The 22549-nt window shown below is 40.7% G+C and overlaps 1 long non-coding RNA gene across 1 annotated transcript in view; it reads right to left on the bottom strand.

Moving 5' to 3' along the window:
- Nucleotides 1–22549, bottom strand: part of LOC123981541 — a 78815-nt gene that overhangs the window by 55016 nt on the left and 1250 nt on the right. The gene's annotated exons all lie outside the window — the stretch shown is intronic.

Genomic DNA, 22549 nt, shown 5'->3' with positions numbered 1-22549 from the left:
CACACACACACACACACACACACACACACAGTCACACTTACCATACAGCCAGATGGGCTTGTGTCCCCCATCACCAGACAAATTAGGTTTGGGCCCCCAGATTAATATTCAGGCAAAGCACTGGCTCTATATAATTGAATCATGGTGCCATGAGTGTACAACAGGGGCTACTTTAGATGCAGCCACCATGTGCGCGCGCGCACACACACACACACACACACACACACACACACACACACACACACACACACACACACCCCAACGTCAACACTTGGCTGCCAGCTGCGCTCAGTATCCTGTCTGCTGGTTGGGGGCAGGTCTTGAATACAGAATCGCAGTTCTCTGTGCACCACACATTGTTTTTTGGTAGGTTTTAAAGTTTCTACTCCACTGATATTGCACCACTTAATTCTGAAAGAATTAAGAAAATATGCTGATCATTAAAGCCAGACTGATACACTGCCCATGCAAATATGCAGATACTGTGCGCTGATAAGTTACAAGAAATTGTTGTACAGAAATGTCAAAGATATATTTAGGTATACTGTGTCACTATTACATAGTTTGTCCACCAAAGAGCTGTGACAAGTATATTTTGCAACAGTAAAATGTTCCACTCAGTACATTTCAGGTTCACAATTCTTTAAATAAACATGTTTAAAGTTGTTTATCAGGGTATGTCTTAAAAAGCATTGAATTCAGGTCCCTCAAAAATGAGGCCTTATATAGATATTGAGTATCATGAGTATATTTTCTCTTGCCTGCTTTAGACATTAGTGTTAGTTATAAAATGTTTCTGTATTTGATTGCAGGCTGATGTTATAATCCTATTAACTAAAAGAGACATTGTTTCTACAGTGGATTGTATTTGCAGGAGTTTCAGTCAGCACCATCAGATCTAAAGCAGAAACAGTCACTACTGCTAGCTACAGTAGGCTCATTGTCTGAAAATGGGAAAGTGTTGATTTAAGCTAAAACTTTACATTTTTAATTTTATTTTCAGGTTAATTAATTATATCACACATAATGATTGTTATATACTGCTGGTAGGTAATGACAGAAATTAGTCATCGCTCCTTGTTTTCATCATTTGTTGGACGGTATGATCATAAAACCGGTATTAAAATTGCATTCTATCTGAGATTAGAGAGCAGGTTGCCCATTAGTCGAAAGGTCAGCGGTTCAATCCCGGCTCCCCCAGGCTGCATGTGGAAGTGTCCTTGGGCAAGATACTGAACCCCGAATTGCCCCTGGTGGCTGATCCGCCAGTGTATGAATGTGTGTGAATGGTGAATGCAGATGTAGTGTAAAAGCGCTTTGAGTGGTCGAAAAGACTAGAAAGGCGTACAGAGCATTTACATTTTACATATCAATTTTCATATCAGTCTAAAAAAATCCAGTCAGGCTAATGTGTCAGGCTATACTGCTCATTTCTGGCAGGTCACTGCTCATTCAGTCCTTCATCACTGCTGGCATAGACATTTTAGCAGCAAGCACCAGCATTAGCTTATAGTCAATAATCTTGGCAGTGTTAAGTGTGAACAGGCTCTACTGCGTCCTCCCAGACGCCCCGAGGATGGGGGGTGGGATGTCTGAGAGCATAGTCAAGCATCAGAAACACAGAAGATGCCTTCTTCTGTGGTGTATGGTTAAAACTTATTTACTGTTGTGGCTTAAAATGTCCAGTTAACTCAGCCCTGATTGCCGCTGTTCGTCTTTATTAGACAAGAAACCAGCTGGCTTGGTGAGACTTCCAATTACAGGACTCGCAGCTTCAGTTAATGTCCGTGTATCAATAATGCAATCGTGCCACCTTACAACAAAAAAAATCCAAACTAAAAAATTCTCTTGAACCTGCCATGTGTTCACGTATGCGGTGCACATATGCTTCGCATAGTGAGCGGATGCTACAGGTAAAATGAATCTAATATTTACGTTTCCTTTTGATAAAGATTTCCTTTTGATTGCGTATGCTTTTTGAATTCGCATTGGGATTTTTTTGTCCAACACCTTCTAACAAAAATGAGTAATATTTTAGTGTTGTAAATAACCTTTGAAGCTAAATTTAATTACTCATTAACAGCAGGATTTTACCTGAAAGAATACAGCTTTTTCATTTGTAGAAGCAATAGAGAGGAGACTTAACAATGGTTCTGTGGCTCACTTGCTTCCTTCAAAAGGCACATGTTTGGTTTCAGTCTTTAACTGGGAAGGTTCATTTGGCTGCTCAATGAAAAGCGATTTGGTCCCACAGGGAACAAGAGCAGGTGCTTCAGGGAATCACTATTAGATTTTCAAATCCAGCATGCACTGACCCGCCACCCAATCAATCTGGTCAGTCGGTTTAAAAGGAGAGATGCTCAGAAAGGGGGCTTTCTAAAAATAAGTGAAACAAAATACTTTTGATAATGGAACATTTTATAAGTTATATTATCACTAAATAATTACTGTTTATTTTGAATTCAATTGCATTAATGTGGTTTTTATTTCCCGAAAGCTTTCTTCTGGAGATACAAAATATTGATCCTAATAATAGAACAGAGTGCTAGTCTGCCTCAGCTTGCTGCTAGACTGCCCACTCATCTTTTACCCTCAAACACACACACTCACACCTCCACAGTCTCCTCTGCTTCCTGTTCTCTCACAGGCTGTCGCCCTCACAAGTTGTGGTGCAGAGAGGGGAGGTGACATGGACACACACACACACACACACACACACCATTTCTCACCAAGCTTTTTCTGTCACTCCTCCTCCTCCTCCTCCTCCTCCTCCCCCCTCTCCCCCTCCCCCCTTGTCTCTCACACTCTGTCACACTGAGGGTTCAGTAGTGAGTTAGCTGGCACAGTCGACACATATTAGATTTCATGTTGACTATCCGACTGATTTCCACGTTTGTTTTCATCAGTGTTAGCATATTTTGTGAGGGTTTCACACGATGGAAGAGGCAAACGGTATTTTTTTTACAATACTCTTTTTGTGTAGATAAGACTGAAATAAATGCCAATTCTTGTCTCCTTCACCAACAAAAACAGATCAACTGAAAGACTGTGCCCAATGAAGAGGTCATGATTTCCCATCTGCACCTTCTTGGTAATTTCAGGGGTCCTCTTGACATCTCTTGTGCCAAAAAATGAGTGGGGAGGACACTGGAGAGGAGTGAAGGTACCAATCAGTGTCATTTTTGACATAAACACAGCCTTTGCTCCTCCAACTATTCAAACCCAGTCTCAGCACTGACAGTAAGACATGCTAACCAAAGCTCTACTTAGCAAAGACGCTCCCACATATAGATCTCCAAAATCACATCTCTGCTTGCCTTTGTTAACTGCTAGACACGACTACATACATCAGTGTGTGATAAAGTTCATAATGACAGCGAGGATGAGTCTGTTCTGTGGTAGAGGGGTATCTGCCATCCACAGCTGTTTGTGTGCTGTGTGAGACCCATCACTGTCGGTTGATTCAATCCCTACAGTCATCTTATCTGAAGGCACCAGGGCAGGTAAGTGCGCTCTGCTGGCAACTGTTAATTTGAGGGATGTGCTGCACATTTTCAAAGAGCTGCCCCAATTATATAAGCACTTCCTGTGTAGGTGGCTTGGTTACATCTCGCACAATCAGAACCAGACTTTATTTATCCTTCAAAATTAAATTGGTTGTCTTGGTTCTGTACACCTTAAAGTTTACAGAAATGATAAATCAGAAGAGAGTACACAAGCACAAAATATGATTTTCTAGTGACAACCAAATTGGAAGCCAAATGGAGTATAGGTCTGTCCCAATACCCACACCTAGGGGTAAACATCTGTTTACAATTATGCTCTATCGTTTATTTCGTTGTGTCGCAAATTTTACACTTTACTGAAATATTTTTGCAAGGGGACGGCACTTTGCACCGTTTGTACCGCGGTGAAGGTAGTTTTACGTCTGCCGACTATCCAACATAAAACTAATGCTTAACTGCTTAAAACTAACTTCACCGCGGTCCGTTCTTCCACACATGCCGATGTTTCGGAGAAGAAATTTGCATTCAGAATAAACAAACGTGGAGGAGAGTGAAGTTTACTCAGAACTGGGTAATACTGAACAGGAGGAATCAGACCATGTAAGCAAAAACTATGAGCTCATACCAAAGAGAGAAGTCTGTTGAGCCACGCAGCATTATTCCAGCTGTTCCAGCCACGATGTGTGTGTCAGGTAACATTTAATGGCTTGCCCACAGACACTCAGCTTACTGTCTAGTTTACTGAGACATGCTGTTGTTGTGATGTTAGCTATAGCAGCAGGAGAGTTGTGAGTTCTGCAGTCTGGAGCTGCTGTGCTGCTCTGGGACGTCTCGTCCTTCCGTTAGCATTGCAGTAGCAAGTAAGTTAGCCACAGTTTGCTGCTAGCCCATAACCTAGCTAACATTAGTTACATTACTGTTTTGTTACCCAGGAAACTCACAGACCAATCGCATGTGTTCCAATCATAACACTCGAGTCCGCACGATTCCCCAGAGACATTTTGGAAACACACACGAATTGAGGAGACAAAAGGGAAAAGAGATTTCACATGGCTTTTAATCAAGGATGTACAGATTTTTACATGTACATTCCTCCCACGGGCAGTTCAAAACCAGAATATCTCATAGATCTCCAATGCTAGCTGGCAGGACAAACTAGAGCTCATGTTTCTCACTGAACGAGAGAAAGTAGGAGTGGTAGCTCTGTAAGAGGGAATGAAAGAGAAGAGGAAGCATTCCAGCTATTCATTTGTTATGATGTGTTGAGAGTTTATTATAAAATTGGTTAAGACTACACTTCACCACTTAAAGCTACACTTTTTATTTAATTTTTTCAAAAAATTAAGCACTTTATTTTAGTGTACTTAAATTTAGAATTTATTATTAGAGTAGTTATTATCCCTCCAGTTTGATGTGAAAACTGACTATTATTTGATATAACAGTCAGTTGTTGACTAAAAACATATGTTGATACAACTATACGTTATGGTACTGAATGATAACGTAAGTTAGTCGTTATGATGTTCCGGACCTTTGCTTCGGGAAATTTTCTCTAACTGGACCTCTTTGAATTCTAATTGAATACCCCTGCTCTACATGGTATTTATCATGGTATTGGATTTCTCCAGAATCACATAAGTCACCCCACCTTTATGATGCAGAGAAATATCATGAGTTACTGTTTGAACAGTAACTCATGATATTTCATTGAATTTACAAAAAATGTTTTATATCGGGATATATTTCGTTGTTGGGATATATTGAAATTTTAGTCATATCTCACAGCCCCACCTACAATCTTGAGCACTTAATCGTGCAATAACAAATTGTTTTTGCTAAGCAGGGAGCCGCAGAAACAGGTTGAGAACACAACATTGGCATGTCGTCACCTTTTGAATTGATATAGTGAACTTGTTAGCAAATAGTTGCTTATTTATACATCCAGCAGTTAGGCAGGAACATTAAATTTGGAGCTAGGTTTTTCGCCACCTGAAGACTGTAACTCCAATAGTCACTCTCCTACCTCTGTTTTGGTCTCTACCAACTCCTGAAGGAAATAGATGTCTCTTTAGCTGCTAAATGCTTCACTATGTTCACCAGCTAGTCTGCGTCCGTCTGCTATTTGGTGCTGAGCAGGTAGTGCGCAGTGGGTTTTTAGATCTTTTTCTCTGAAAACCGAGGCTGAAAACAGAAGTCGGAATGGTGAAAGTGAACCAAAGCAGTAATGGTGTGAGACAAACTGCTAAAAAATTAGACGAGCTGCAGATGCTGGTGATAATTCTATCACTATTTAACAACAACACTAACGGTACATAGACGTGACGTTTTACTGCGAGATAAGTATAGCCAAAAGGTTTCCAGGCAGAACTCGCGCATGTGAACAATCTACACACTGGACCATGACGCCCCCCCATACCATTATGGTTGGCCGGGAATACACAAAGCGTTACAGCCCTAATCAACACCCCAAAAAACTAAAAGAGCAAAACATGCTATAGTAGCACCATTTTCATAATAAATGCCACACACCCATATACACAAACCTATGATCACAACAATAGAGCCACTAATGCTTCATTATGCCACACCTTTATTAACCAAGAAGAGCAACAGAGGCCTTTGAACAACAGTACACTCATCACCCCAGGCTCAACTTCTCCCCAAGGCACAGAGCTTTGCCACTGTAATCTAATGTACTCTCCATGGTCTGATGAGGGTATTAGCAGCATGAATAATTAGGCCAGATGTCCTGTTCTGGGCCAGCAAAACCCAGCTACTTCCCCAGAGTTTAATGCAGACACACAGAGAGTGAGTCCTCACGTAAGGCAAGTGCAGGACGGTCAAAGGAAAGCAAAGAGAAGTACAGATGTAATGTTGTCAAGGCCACACAAACCACAAATGGTTAAATGTCGAGAGAAGACCTAGATATCACTGTAAACCCCTGTAGTCATGTTTTTCAATGTATGAACCACTTAGCGAATGTGAGAGAGACAGAGACAGAAAGAGGGAGAGAGAGTGACACACACCACATCTTTCATACACTAATGCAGCAGGGACAGCAGCAGTTCTGTTGAAAAAGCACATGAAGCCCCAAGGCAGCTTTCTGGTCCTTGGTAATCTTCTTCAAATCTCATCCCTAATGCTCACTCACACCCAAACACCCATCTGAAAAGCTCCAAAAAAGGCAGACCAGCCGCCTGGATGACTGGATGGCGGGCTGGATGAATGACTGGCCGGCTAATTGACTGGGTGAGTGAAATCAATGTTGTGAACTGGATGTGCTTTTCAGCCCCACTAACAGTACACTGGTTCAGTAAGAGTTCAGCATGCCACAGTAAATGGTGGTTGATTTATGTGTGGCTCAGCTGGTAGGATGCAGAATCACTGCTGTTACTGTAAATGCACAAGCGGTCGCTTTACTGACACGTATTACTGAAGGGTGAAAGAGTACATGCACATACAATTGTGCATGGAGGAGTAGAAGACTCAACTTCCTCCCACTATAAAACAAATTAAGCCTAAATATCCCAGAAACAAGCGCTGCCATCTTGCGCTGGTGTCGTCATTTGGAGCCAGAGTCGGCGTATCAGTGATCGGGGTTGGAGCCGCCACAAGGGGGGCGATCGAGATGATTTGGCTTCACTTTTGGTGAGCGGTCATGTCGTCCATCTTTATGTAGAGTCTTGTGCTTTGGACAGAGCCATGCTAGTCGTTTCCACTTGCTTCCAGTCCTAATGCTAAGCTAAGCTAACTGTCTCCTGGCTGTAGCTTCATAGTCAACACACAGTAATGAGAGTGGTATCAATCTTCTCATTTAACTCAGCAAGAAAGCGAATAAGCCAACATATCCTTATACCTAAAAGACAAAATAGGTGGATTGTCAATTGTCCCACAGCAACATATGATTCCCTAAAACTACATATACACTTAAAAAAATTTTGTTTTTGCCCCCATTCATCATGAGCTTAACTCAAAGATCTTAGACTTTTTCTGTGTACACAAAAGGCCCATTTCTCTCAAATATTGTTCACAAATCTGTGTTAGTGAGCACTTCTCCTTTGCCGAGGTAATCCATCCACCTCACAGGTGTGGCATATCAAGATGCTGATCAGACAGCATGGGTATTGCACAGGTGTGCCTTAGGCTGGCCACAATAAAAGGCCACTGGAAAATGTGATCCGGGGACTTGAGTCCTAGTATCTCTTTTCAAGGACCTAAAAGTTTCTTTCAGCCCATTGTTGTGTGCATTTCCACCGTGGTCTAAAGACATGCGAAGATTAGGCAAATTACCTAGCTGACGTATATGGTGTACAAAGCAATACACAGCCATCATTATTTAGTAACCACTATCCATGAGTAAAATTTATAAATGAACCTCAGATTTCATTGGAATATAATGAAAAACTATAGTCTATGCTTGACCATTAAAAACAATTTTTTGTGTGGGAGTATAATGGAGAGATGTGCGATAAAGATTGTTACAAATTTAACAACACACAGGACAAAGCCATCAAGTTCTTAAAATAACTCCAGCACAGAGAAAGAAACACAAAAATAAAATTGCGAACGTTTTGAAAACTTAAACAACAGAGACAGACATGGTAAGATTAGTGAGCAGTGTTGACGAGAACACATTGGATTTACTGGACCACTCTTGGCTTGATTCAATTCCTCGCTCAAAGTGGCTCATACACACGGCCAATGTAATGAAATCCCCTTTTGTTAGCAGAGGAATTTGTCCACAGGTCCAGAGTCTATCTGGGCAATGTGAAGCCTTATCAAATATTTGGCAAAACACCAGACAGAGCTTTTTTGATTGTGACCATGTGGAGAGCTGAAGGGAAGAAAAAACTGTTGATGTACAGGGGGACGTGAGGAACCTCCAAACAGAGAAAAGAAAAAAACTTGCAGTCAAGTCGTTTTCATCCCCCACCTACGTACACTAGTCTCTCATGCACAAACACAACATGCTTAGGGGCTGTGATGTCCAGCAGAGGTTATTATAGTGATTAGAGCAGTGGATAAAAAACACATACACACTCATGCACAGTTTCTTTAAGCTTTACAGTCCCATCAGACATGAAATCAAAATATGCACTGACCTCCATCAGAGCAGAAACACACTTTCGTCCACTTACTGTGCTCTTGTGCGTATGGTTAGAGTATTGAAGGAAATATATGCTCAGTAAAGGCCACAGCACCAGAATATTGATTAAATATGAGTCTGTGTAATGAATTAAACAGATACCAGTGCTGTAAAATATTAGTTTATACTTGACATGTTAGCACACAGGGAAGTCAAATGTTTCGAGTATATTTTAAAAACTCAGTATTCTATGATGGGGCCTTTCCATCTACAAATCAAACTATTTAGTGTACATAAATGTGTAGTGTAAATAAAAACATGATTGATCATAACTAGAAATTGTTTCATTTGAAGTTGTTGATTTGCTACATCTCGTCTTCTAATGCTGTATTTACACAAACTAGAGTCATTTAAGATCCTTAACTTAGGTCTAAGTCAAAGCTGGAATATGCAGAAACTAAACCAAAATGGATATCAGAGAAGGGGATACAGCTCTGCTGTTGCTAAGCAACTGCATGCCTCAAAGTCCATGGAATTTAAACAGTGGACGGGATCCAATTTTCCTGGGGACTAATTTCAAAGTCGCGCCTATCTTAGAGGTGCCCTGGACGTAAGAGAGGAAGCCCGCCTGAAAAGTGATGTGTGTGTCAATGTATAGATGTTTGTGCGGGGGGTTACATGAGGGGAAAGAAAATTCCACTGCAGCCCTGAAACGTGAAGGAGAGGAGGCCAAACGTAGCAAGGCCATGTGTTTAAGTCTGTGTGTGCACGATTGTATGAGCTGTACAAAGACTAGTGGCCTTGTTACCACTATGACTCTCAGACTGACATGGATGTGAATAAAAAAAACAGAAGACTTGTAGCTATTAGACCTTCATTAAAGCCGACACCGCACATAGACACTGAATGACTGTCCTTAGCTGATTCTCCAGCTGGTTTAGCTTTCTAACTGCTTGTATGCTGATCTGATTAGTAATGGGCAAACAGGGCTGGAATTTCCTTTTTGTGCATTTGGGGCTTGTGTTGCCTCCTCCTTAGGGATGTTTATATACATAAATAAACACAGTTTTACACTGAATTCTCAAGCTGAACTGTGTATTGAATCATCAGTGTGTCACTGACTGAATTAGAAGATTTTCTTAATTGGTGACTGAAAGCACCCTTTTAGCAAAGCTGTGATTAGTTAACTTCCTCATCAGCTTTCTGAATGAATGAAAGAAAGAAATCTACAGAAACAGTCATAATGGGATAACACTCTTGCAGGTTGCTGTTTGCTGAGTTATCAAACTTGACCAACAATGCTTACACTGTATAGAAGCACTGAACTTTAACAAAACAGCAACCAATTGCATTTACTGGTTCCATGTTCCTTGAAAAGAGATACTGGGACTCAAGTCCCCGGATCTCATTTTCCAGTGGCCTTTTATTGTGGCCAGCCTAAGGCACACCTGTGCAATACCCATGCTGTCTGATCAGCATCTTGATATGCCACACCTGTGAGGTGGATGGATTACCTCGGCAAAGGAGAAGTGCTCACTAACACAGATTTGTGAACAATATTTGAGAGAAATGGGCCTTTTGTGTACACAGAAAAAGTCTAAGATCTTTGAGTTAAGCTCATGATGAATGGGGGCAAAAACAAAATTTTGTTAAGTGTATATGTAGTTTTAGGGAATCATATGTTGCTGTGGGACAATTGACAATCCACCTATTTTGTCTTTTAGGTATAAGGATGTGTTGGCTTATTTGCTTTCTTGCTGAGTTAAATGAGAAGATTGATACCACTCTCATTACTGTCTGTTGACTATGAAGCTACAGCCAGGAGACAGTTAGCTTAGCTTAGCATTAGGACTGGAAGCAAGTGGAAACGACTAGCATGGCTCTGTCCAAAGCACAAGACTCTACATAAAGATGGACGAAATGACAGCTCATCAAAAGTGAAGCCAAATCATCTCGATCGCCCCCCTTGTGGCGGCTCCAACCCCGATCACTGATACGCCGACTCTGGCTCCAAATGACGACACCAGCGCAAGATGGCAGCGCTTGTTTCTGGGATATGTTAGTGTGGTTAATAAACAAGAAGCAACAAAAAAATATAATCTTTAACGATTAGAAGTTAACCAACAAATTCAAGTTGCAACACCGTTTTGCGTGTCCTGCCACAGTTTATGCTACTACATGGCTGCCAACATACATCAGCTCCTTCTGTATTTTCCTCTCAGACTAAACAGGGAGCAACCTGCAACAAGGTCTACAACCACTGTCACATACTTCTTACAACAAAGAACTGCCATCAGTTCTTACAGTTCAACAAGGACATACAAAACCCTCAGACATGATATCTCTCAACACGGGTTATGTGATATGGACACAAACTATGTCATGATTACATTCCTCCATCACAAACTCCATTGTATGATGATACATATATATCATACAATGTAATTGGTCTCGTCATTTTCACTTATTAGTCAAGTGAGAAATTAAGCTATTGACTTATTTGAAGGCATATTCTGACAGGGCTCTGCTTGATTGCCGTCTTATAAGGAGTTAGACGAGAGGATCAATATCAATTTCGTTTCAGTTGTCAGACATGTTAAGCCTAGCTTAGCTCAAAGCAGTCTTCCAACATCTCTAAAGCTCAGTTTTCATCTCTGTGGTTTTTCTACTAAACGCAAGGGATTTAAATCAAATACAGCGAGTTACTTGATTGAATGCTGAGATAAAAAAAAGTATTCCTAAATGAGCTTTACGATAGGAAGTTTAACATCCCCAAAGATCCAGCAAGTCCATTTATTGATTCCTCTCTACATACTTCTTCTAGGATAGACATATTGCATTACTTCAGTTACTGTAAAACACTATTGGATTGCGTTAAGGTTTTGCTTTTAACAGTAGACCTATGTATTTATCTTATTTGGTTTTTCATTAAAAACGTCTACTTTCCTGTAATGTGAGAGCTTGCAGTGAGTAACAGTGGCAGAAAGCTGGAATGAAAAACATTTTCTCCGGCTCTTTTCAGAGAGAGACCTACACATCATCACGCACATAAAGCTTGTCAGCGCACTTCTCTCTCCGTCTGTGATTGTTCTCAATAAACCCTGTTGCCCAGATGAATGACGGCAGATACTGGATGAAAGCCAGCATCTGCTCCACCATCTAAAAGTCTCTCTCTCCCCCCAACAGTTCATTCAGTACCATTCAATATCAGGCATCACGGCACAAACCAGAGAGTCATGTGAGAGAATAGAGAGGAAAAAAAGGTTTAAGATGAAAGAGCACCCAGTTTCTTACATATGACTAGCTCTATCAAGTGTGACCAAGGTAATCTAAAGTGAGGTGTTTGTCATGCTGTTCAAAAGCAGACCAAAAGAAATTTTAGTCAACTTTTTATGTGAACTTTTAAAAGCAGCTACAGATATATTCATTTAGGACATGTTGGAGACGCTTTTGTCCAAAGTGACTTAGTATAAGTACACCCTTACTAAATCTACCAGCAGACGATTTATCCTGATCCTCTATCAATGCAAAGTAAAGCACTGGTTTGACTTGTAATTTAAAGCTACAGTACAGTTATACAGAAGCACAATGTTAAAAGACATCAGGAATGAAAACTGGGTTATGCACTTTATTTAATATAAGAAACTTGGGGAAAATATCTATTTATTCTGCTGATAACATAGCTCAATATCTACCACAGTAACCTACTGTCTGTAGCACACTGCATAAAGCACAACTAAATCTAACTGTCTAAAGACCTTTTCTTTCTCTGGTATCTCATTTTTACAAACAGCCTCTCCCTGGTGGTTATTTCTTTTCATCGCTATCTTGATCTTCTTGCTGCCAGAGTAGCTCTATCAGCCTCAGTGTGTTTGTTTGAAGAGTACAGCTCACCCAGTACGACATGGAAGTACGTCAGCGTTGTTGGCTCGTGCTTAGAAAAAGACAACAGGAAGTATGCACTCAGAGAAAGGAGACAGGAGGGGAGGTGAAGCGAAGGAAGGTGAAGTTGAAAAGACAGAAGAGGAGAGGGACTGGTAGGTGATGCACTAGCATGCAGGACATTGATAACAGTATTACATCCTAATGATTTTTGTTTTCCGTCTATTGACTGCTCCTTCAAGGCCCTCTCCAACAGATTCATTGCTCTGAAACTCTTTCCAAAACAACCCAAACCATGCATGTGGGTGATGGGTAGATGTGTTGAAGGGTGGGTTCACCCAAATTACAGAATTACTTGATGTTCCGGCCCAAATATAAGATGACCCTCCCTTCTCCAACACTTTTTTTTTTCTACCTACTCCTATTTAAGCATCACATAAGAGAACATTTGTGTCAGTCACTTACACTCGCCTGTCAGGTTCGTAAAACGGGCAGATGTCTTTTTGTCCTTTTGAGCACCTCATCGTGACTTTCTGTGACACCAGTAAAGTCGGGAGAGGTTTTCCATCATCAGGAATTTATTTCCTCTATTGATGCAAAGCATGTTCCCCGAGCCATCCGAAACTCCTATAAGTTATACTGGGCTTCATAAAAAACACTTTTAGTGTTGGCTAACTCTAATAGATGCCCTATAAACAGACTTGAAGAAACCCGCTAGCCTAACAACATTATGGCTACAAACAAACCATAATGCAACACTCTCTGTAGGAGCTGGTATTACACTAATAATAATAATAATAATAATAATCTATTTCATCATATCAGTGGTGCAAAGGATCACAAAACTCATGGTTTCTGGTCAGTAAGACAAAAAAGTTGGGGGTAAATTAATTTTAAAATGTGCTACTTTGGCTTTGATGTTGTTGCCTCTCTCCGTCTGTAGTCTCGTTTGATCTGATTGGTTACACGTCATGATAAATGCCAATCAATACTTACAAGGAGCAGCAGCAGGAGCTGGTCACAGGAGCAGCTACGTACAAGAATGTACGTAGCTGCTCCTGTGACCAGCAGAGCTGTGTGTCGAAGTGAAGGCAGCAGATATTATTGAAGCGGGAATAAATATCCCATTCTTAAAAAGCAGCCCAGTGTCCCTGTTACAACACTGAAAATGCCTGACGTCACAGCCTACGGGGGTTTCACTCAATGAAGGAGAAAGCAATGGCTTTCACAACAGTCCCTCTGCCCTAAACAATCACTGTGTTTCAGAGTTAAACATAGCATGCATTTGTCTTTTCTATCTCTGCAACTCTGCATCGCGATGTACATATTTATTACTTTAAAGCGCAACACCGGCAGTAAAACTGTTTCCCATACTGTGATGTCTAAACTTTGCAATCAATGCGCATTTCACCTGCATGCTGTACCACGAGGGGGGTTCCGTACAGATCGTGGATCAACTACAATCCGTTGCACCACTGATATCAGTAGTATGTAGCCACACAGTTTTTGTTTCATCTGCCCATGTTTTGAGGTTGCCAGGTTTAGCTGCCTCAACCCCAATACAACAGAACTCAATGGAATGTCACAGTGGTGCTCAAACACTGAAACATCTAAAATATTCTACAGTAACTACTTTTTCCAAAAACTGTGTAACTTGTTACTCTATAACCTACAGAAATCACTGAGTTTCCTAATTCCTAATTTAGTTCCAATGCAAATGGATCACAGCAATGTATGTGGATTGTCTCGAGTTTAAAAGGACACAGTTTTTGGAAAGAGATATTGCTTTTGAATAACTGAATAATGTGATTCAGCGCAATTGTATCGGGTTGGAGGCAGAAAGTAATAAACCAAAACTGTCTTCATGCCTAGAAACAATAGAAGTGAGCCAGTATTGTTACTGTAGGCCGAGTAGGTGGTAGTCAGTAGCACAAGAGAGACTGGATCTTTTCCAAGCTCTTAGTCGAGTGTTAAGGATGAATAGGCAGCAGTTTCTGTGCTACGTGTGTTTTTCTGGTATTGAGCAAGGAGATAATTAGTGTAAAAGCAGAAGTTATAGTAGTCTCTCTATAGTTCTCTCTTTGTACCATATTTATCTCTTTCTCCTGCCTGGATCAGCACTATTACTTTGATCTTGCTCCAGGCTCCAGGGTCTACTGTACAAGACAGCAGAAAGTGTCCAGCACGAGTGTCTGTGCATGTGCGCATGCACATATGTGTGTATGAGAATACATATTTTAAGTATGTGTTGAGTGTCTTGTGTCAGACACAAATTTTCCTTCAGGGATTAATTCTTCATGGAGTTTTTTTTTTTACTTTATCAGTAGAGGATATTGCAGTCTATTAGTGATTTTTTTTTCAGTTCAGTTCTGTGGATGCTTAATTGGCATGAAAGTGCCAATTAAGGATCTCAAATTGCCAATGCAGAAGGTGATAAATTGAATGTCATTACTTTTCCTTACATTAACTGTAGAAATGTAACCATGAAATTTGGGCGGAAGAGAAAAGATAAAGTGGTCATTGTATTGTAGCTCATTGTCGTTCCTTTGTTGCCATAATCACAAAAACACATTTTATAAAATGTACTCGGACAATTCTCCGCAAAATAAAGAACCTTTTCCGGATTTCGGGAGAGTTTTAAAGTTGGGGATTGTCGATTAAACATACCATGTTTTTTTATGAATAGAGAGGAGATGCAAAGAAAAGTGGAAAGTTGCAAGACAAGGACAGTATGTTCTCCACAATTAGAGCTGGTACTATTTCTGGTAGTTTGTTTCCCTTTGCTACTGTAAATATCATCATCGACCCCATCCTCTCTCTCTCTCTCTCTCAACAGGATGTTTTCAGGAAGAAGACAGCCGGGTCATGGTCTGATCCAGAAAGTCTGATAAAGATCCACCATTTCCTTTGTATCATGTGTGTGCGTGTTTGTATTCACATCTAGCCTTTTGAAGTTTATTGAAATGAGAATTATGTCTTAAAATGTAAATACTCACTAGTTTGATACTGAAATGCACCAGTGCAATGGTTTCGGAGGTGGAGGTATGTTATAAAAATGTCAGAAAATTCAAACTCCAACAAGTTATTTGACTTTTCAGGCCACTGTAATCGGGTATACTTTTTAAAAGTGTTTAGATGTGCAGTTAATAGGCCATTAATTAGGACAACTTTTGCAGTTTAAAGTGTTATGAGCAAGAACAACTAATTTTTCTAATAATTATTTTCTTTATCAATAAATCTGCTGGTTATTTTGTAAGCGATTATCATTTGGCCAAAAAAACTTCCTAAAAGTTGAAGTGATGTCTTTAAATATCTTGTTTTGTCCAACCAACAGTCTGAAATGCGTAAGAACAAGAAAAGCAGAAAATCCTCAAAACTGAGAGGCTGGAACTAGTGACTGTTGGTAGTTTTGCTTGAAAAAAATATTTTAACAATAAATAATTTTTAAAAATAGTTGCAGACTGTTGTAACCGTTTCAGCTTGAAAGCAGTATCATGTGCATTTTAGGGGCAGAAAACACTACACAAACAAGAAGACAAAAAAAAAAAAATAACAGGGCGGGAGGCTGGACACCAAGGGCCAGGTTTGGGTTAAAAGGAGGGGGAAGTTTTTAGGTCCCAGCCAAAGTATCTCCTGCAGGAGGTGGTTTGTCGGCATGGAGGGATTCCCACTCCTCTGAAGTCTGGCAGTCGGTATCTGGTTACGCCTGTAGGTCTGCCATGATTACCCTCCACTCACATTCCATAGCCCTCATTTGCTCCAGTCCACACAGGAATCTTACAAAGTCTGCATTACACACAGAACCAGTGTATACACACACACACGGAACCAGCAAACCCAACGTCGCCGCCACTTCTTCAAAGTTTCCCTTCCTTTTCTCCATGTCACAATCTCTTTGTCCATCAATAAATGCAACATAACTTGAGAGTTTAGAAAACGACTCAAGACTGTGCCGGAGGTTTGTGTTGCTGCTGTAGTGTTAACCTGGTTGTAAAATGCCAGAAATGCTGTAATCCACAATGGAGTCGTTTGTCACTTCACACCAAACTGTGAGGGGAGCAGTGGTAATGTGGTGGTTTAGCCCTCAACCTTGTCCATTACCCTCCTGCTGGAAGGAATGCCGTTACAGACTGGGCTCCCAATCAGCTGCTCAGAGGGCCACATGCTGCAAAGTTCTTATGTGATGCTGCAATAGGACGCGCACTTTCACAGAGACTATCCAAATCATGACATCAGTGTTTGCATACATATCTGTGCTCTGTGTGTGTGAATGGGAGCAGGGTATCTTTAGTGCATCCTGCCCTGTGTGCATTGCCGTGCCTTCAGACTCGTATTTGACAGTCATCTCGTCTCCACATGCCGCTTCCTTCCTTTGAAAATGAATTTCCTATTGCTTTATTAAAGTCAGCTCTCGGTCAGTGAGTCTGACATGACTGTTGTTCCTCTGTGGGGGATTTTGGCCCCTGAGAGGAAGGCCCAATAGGACAGAGGACAGTGCATTTCATAATCAAGAGAAAGGCAAGGAAATGGCTCTTCTTGTGTAACATAACTGAAAAAGTAGGGAAAGGATATTGTAGTCATCTCAAGCTTGACTGATGCCAATTTTGCACCTATCAATCATATTTCATAGTGTCTGTTCACTGACATTTCCCTCAATTTATCATGGTGTTAATACACGATGACCTGACACAAATTTGTTTTAGGTGTTTCCCAAAGATCCCAAGGAGAACATCAGGCGAGACAAAGGCCCCCCACTGACCCAAGAGTACCTCCAGGTGTTCCTGTACTCTTCTACACTGAACAAAATTATAAACGCAACACTTTTGTTTTTGCCCCAATTCATCATGAGCTGAAGACTTTCTTCCGGTACACAAAAGGCCTGTTTCTCTCAAATATTGTTCGCAAATCTGTCAAAATCTGTGTTAGTGAGCACTTCTCTTTTGCCGAGATAATCCATCCACCTCACAGGTGTGGCATATCAAGATGCTGATCAGACAATATCGTTATTGCAAAAGTCTCTTTAGTGCTTAGCTATTACTACAGGGGAGCTGTTAAAGAAAGCTTCTTGCACTTTGAAGCTGCAAACCACCTCGATGCTGTAGGACTGACTGAAAAATAATCCAGGTCCTTGAGAGATGTGGCCTGTAGTACAGAGGTAAACTGGTTGCGCCAGCCTACGATGGCGCTTCTGTCTGAGGGGTTTTCAATCTCGTATAAAGGAGGTGGAAAAGCATGCCTTTGTATGTCCATTGTAGTGTTCATAGCTGTCTTCTGGTTCTTTTTAACATAGGCCAAGCATCCCACAAGTTGAATGCTTCTTTGCGTTCTTGCAGAGAATATATGTATATGTCTGGCTTTAAAAATCACACCAAGTGGCTTAACATACAGAAAGAAATGTATGACGAAGCACATTGAGAGTTTCAAAGATTAAGTGAAACATAGACTACCTGCTTTTATCCGCATCCTTGAGGCAATAGCTGCAGAAAAATAGAAGAGGTGCACGGACCTGCTCACTGAAACTGACCTGCAGTTCATTAGACTTTTAGTGCTGTGCACTGAGGTTCTTGGTGATGAAAGATGTCTCTCTGATAATCTTCAGTCTCCATCTCTTGATATAGGTTCAGCCTTGTGCAGAATTTTCAAGATTACAGGGATGAATCCTACATGAAAGGACTCTGGAAAGAAGTTTGGTATTCTGCTGAACAATGCAATGTTGAGAGAGATCCTATTCCAGTAAGAAAGACAAAACAGAGCAGCAGGCTAGATGGACATAATGCAGTTCCATTAGGTGAGCGTTCTGAGCATACCAAGGACACTTTGATGGCAGATTATTCTACCCTGTCCTTGATAACATGCTGAGTGAGATAAATAGACAAAACCAAATTGTGAAGTAATGATGGGTAGCCAAGCCTTAAATCCTGCATCCTTGCCAAGAGGAGACCATTTCCATTTGCCTCCATTTTTAAATGCAGAGAAGACCTCAGGCATGAGGTACACCAAATGAAAGGAATCCTAGAGAAAAAAGTGAAATATGGCATAGAGAATCTCATAGTAGATCTCGTCCATCCATCCATCGCCATCCGCTTATCCTGCACACTGGGTCGCGGGGGGCTGGAGCCAATCCCAGCTGACATCAGGTGAAAGGCGGGGTACACCCTTGACAGGTCGCCAGTCCATCGCAGGGCCACACATACACAAACAACCACTGACACTCACATCCACACCTAAGGACAATTTTAGAGACACCAATTAACCTAGCCTGCAAGTCTTTGGATGGTGGGAAGAGGCCGGAGCACCCGGAGAGAACCTACGCGGATAAGGGGAGAACATGCAAACTCCACACAGGAACCACACACAACCTTCTTGCTGTGAGGCGACAGTGCTAACCACTGCACCACCGCGCCACCAACCACAATCATGTAAAGAAGTATTCCATGAGCTCTTTAGATTATGCAAAATTGTCATTGCCATACCTGTGAGTGCTGCCGCTTGTGAACGCAGCTTTTCAATGCTCGAGCTGATTAAGACACACCTGAGATCTATCATGGATGATGACAGACTGACCAATCTGGGGGTTTTTAAGTTTGGATGCTAGACATGGTTTGTGAATCGCTTTGCTACAAACCACCATAACCCCAGACTAAGCTGAATGTGTCATGCTGCAGAAAGAGGGATTCAAGGTAGATTTATTTGTCACATTACAACAGGTTGTAAAGTGAAATTGAGTTTGTAACTCCCTTCTGCCATGCAGCGGACAATATACAGCAATATCAAAGCAATTATAAAAATGCATTAGTTTGATACAGGTGGATCCAAAAGAAATTACATTAACTTTGTAATAAGTATCATTTTGGCATTATAGTTTTTGAAATTACATGATTTGTGTTCTGACAATGAATAATAAGTGAAGTTTACTTTTACAGCGCCAGCTCAGAGGCCCGGGTCTGTGGTTTTTTGAATCACACTTTAAATGTAAAAATTGAGATTCACTTGCACTTCTGTCAATGGAAAAGCATCAGAATTTGAATTCAGTACACAACAGAGGCATTTCACTGAATGCTTAGGCTATGTGTCAAAAATGTGCAAAAAAACAATTGCAGTGTTGATATATGAGAACATAACTAATAATAACTTAGTGTAATAACTTAGCATCTGATTACTGTATCGTGTAAACAAGTCACAATGGAACAATAATTTCATGGTTTTCCAATGTTTTTCCTTCTCTACTACTGCACAAAACTTTGAAAGTGGTGGCCTGTAACTGCAGAGGGAAAATATTTATACTCAAAAAGACAGATTTTGAGTATCAGTTAACAAGATATTCATTAAAAGGTTAATTTTCTTTCATTCATAAAAGAGTCAGCTTCTGTTAAAACTTTGATTGCTTAAATAAACCACAATCAAATCAATCAATTATTGAGTTGGGGTTGTTTACCAATTTGAGCTTTGGCAAAACACATGACTTTAGCAGCTCTACACACAAAGTCAATATTTTGAAAGTCTGAATGCTGCCAAAAAGATGCTACAGACACTTAAATTAACAATGAAATTTAGATATTGTATGAGGTCTCATCCTAGGGGTGATAAATTTGATAAATATTTAACATTTGATGAGGACAGAAGGAGAACGTCTTGTTTCTCTCAGAAGACACATCTGAACTGGCAGTGATTCTCCGCATCACTGTCTACTGTTTTTGTGGTTTTTTTTGGCTGACATACATGCTGCATAATGTGTGCATAAAATGTACAGATCCTTTTTCTTGTTCATTTTTCAAGCGGAACTACCAAACACATGCCCTGTACCAGCTTCACGGTTTTGAGGATTAGTGATAATAAAATAAATAGTTCTGGAGGCTGAACTGTTGGTTTGACAAAACAAGCAATATGAAGACTTCACATCGGCCTTCAGGAAACTGATGGGCATTTTTCACGATTTTCTGAATTTCTATTGAGCAAACGATAAAATGCGAAAATGATCAGCATATTTATCGATAATGAATGATAGTTGTAGCCATATGTGAATGTAAATTTGAGCTACTGACCTGTTGAAAATGACAACAATGTTAATCTTAACGTTTTTGTTTTTTTTCCCTCTTAGAGAGCTATTGTTAATTGCACTAAAAGTATGGTGGTCACACAGTGGAAAAGAAAAAACATCAACGCTTCTTCCTGAATCCTATAACGTCTCTTCTCACAGACACTTCAGCATAATACCAATAGAGGATCTACCACTGAGCTATTTAAAAAGTATCAAACTGGATGGTGATGAACTTGCCTGCTGGAATAATTTACATTTGCAAGAAATAGTAATGGATGATGAAAATGTACAGTATTGGTTATTCAATTTTATTTTTATTACATTTGGTCCTCAAGTCTACACTAGTACACTTGCAGCGAGGTGATTTCTGCCCTTGCAACCCACAAATGGTTTTATATTTTAAAAGAGGCCTTCTTCCTGTTCATTTTGGTATTCTGGCTCCAATAACTGACAAAGATGATTGAGTGCAGCAAAAAAAAACTTCCAAAAATTCCTTACGAAACTTACTAAAGATGCTGCATCCATGTTTTTCCACGCTCTATGTGCAAACACGTGTGGCGGCACACCAACGGTTGGCATGGAGATGAATAAGTACTGGCATCTAAACTGCAAACAGCGCACAGGCAAGCAGCCTTGTGCGTGACTGTTCCCAGCAACAGATCAATATTGGCTCAAAATTCACCACATGAAAAATGCAGCACTTGAAACAATTTGCTATGGATGATCAGCTGGCTGTATTCTTGCCACTGTCAGCTAATTTCCGTTACAGTGGTTAATACGACATCAAAATCTTTTACTTAACCACAATGCAATTTTGACTGACTACCTATAAAAACTTTGAAATAAGAGAGGCTGTTGTTGTTGCAGAGATCAAAGACACTAATTTCTGTGTGTGTGTGTGTGTGTGTGTGTGTGTGTGTGTGTGTGTGTGTGTGTGTGTGTGTGTGTGTTTTTTTTTGTGATTTTTTTTTTTTCCTGCAATTCATTCAGGTTTAGAAAAACACGTCTTCAGGCCATGCTGGGGCTAAATAAGCATAAGAATGCCAGAAGTGACTGTCCTCTTCTTTAAACCCCCAACCGACACATCCAGCCTGTAAACATGGCTAGACTGTCCCCACCCCACCACCTCCATAACCTCCCATCCCGGGCCCCAGCCCCCCTCCTGCTGGCAGATAGACAGACTGACTTATCTCTCCTCCCCCCCCCCTTCCTCTTCCTCTTCCCTGATGGGTCTGGCTTTGTGTCTACCGGCACAGACAAGGACTTTGTGTTTCATCCCCACATGCACACATGTAGGCACGTGTGCAGGAATACACGGACAAACAAACGTGGGGACATATTAAAAGGAAAAACCTGAATATAAGAGTGGAGAAACATATCAAACGCAGATGCTTCCGTGCACCAGGGCTCACTGAAGGGTTTGGTGAGATGGAAAATGATGTGAATAAAATGCTACGGCCTTTGCAGTCACCAGATCTAGAGCCAGTTTCACACATATGGAAGATTACGGATCAAAGTGTAAGAAAATGCTCTCCACCACCATCTCCATAAGACTAAATGATATAAACATTCATCTTCAAATCTATTTAGTGTTGTCAAGCTGAGGTTTGTTTTTCTTTGTCTCTGCTGTTCTTAGGTGAGATTACCCTATTATAAAAGGTTGTACATAAAAATTAGGGAATATCTTTTGGAGGAATGGTGTTCATCCCTCCAAAGTCTTTGCAAGGAGCACTGAAGTAGTTTATGGGGCTAGTAGTGGCCTGACTCCATACTGAGACACGTCAGGTTGTTTGTTCGTTTTATTTGTCACCCATCTGTGCACACACACATACACAAGCAAGCAAATAATATGACACACAGCACACAAATGCAAGGACAAAGCATAAAAATCCTTTGATCTATTTATACTGCATATATAGGATGTCTCAAACAATACTGCAGCTTAAGACGGCTCACACTACAGACAAATCCACAGCACATTATTTAAGAGGATGTTTATGTCCTGAAGTGAAAAGGTCAGGATAGATTCACGCGCAA

The sequence above is a fragment of the Micropterus dolomieu genome, linkage group LG13 (genome assembly GCF_021292245.1).
Source record: "Micropterus dolomieu isolate WLL.071019.BEF.003 ecotype Adirondacks linkage group LG13, ASM2129224v1, whole genome shotgun sequence".
Classification (NCBI taxonomy): domain Eukaryota; kingdom Metazoa; phylum Chordata; class Actinopteri; order Centrarchiformes; family Centrarchidae; genus Micropterus; species Micropterus dolomieu.
This window is presented reverse-complemented; position numbering and strand designations above follow the sequence as displayed.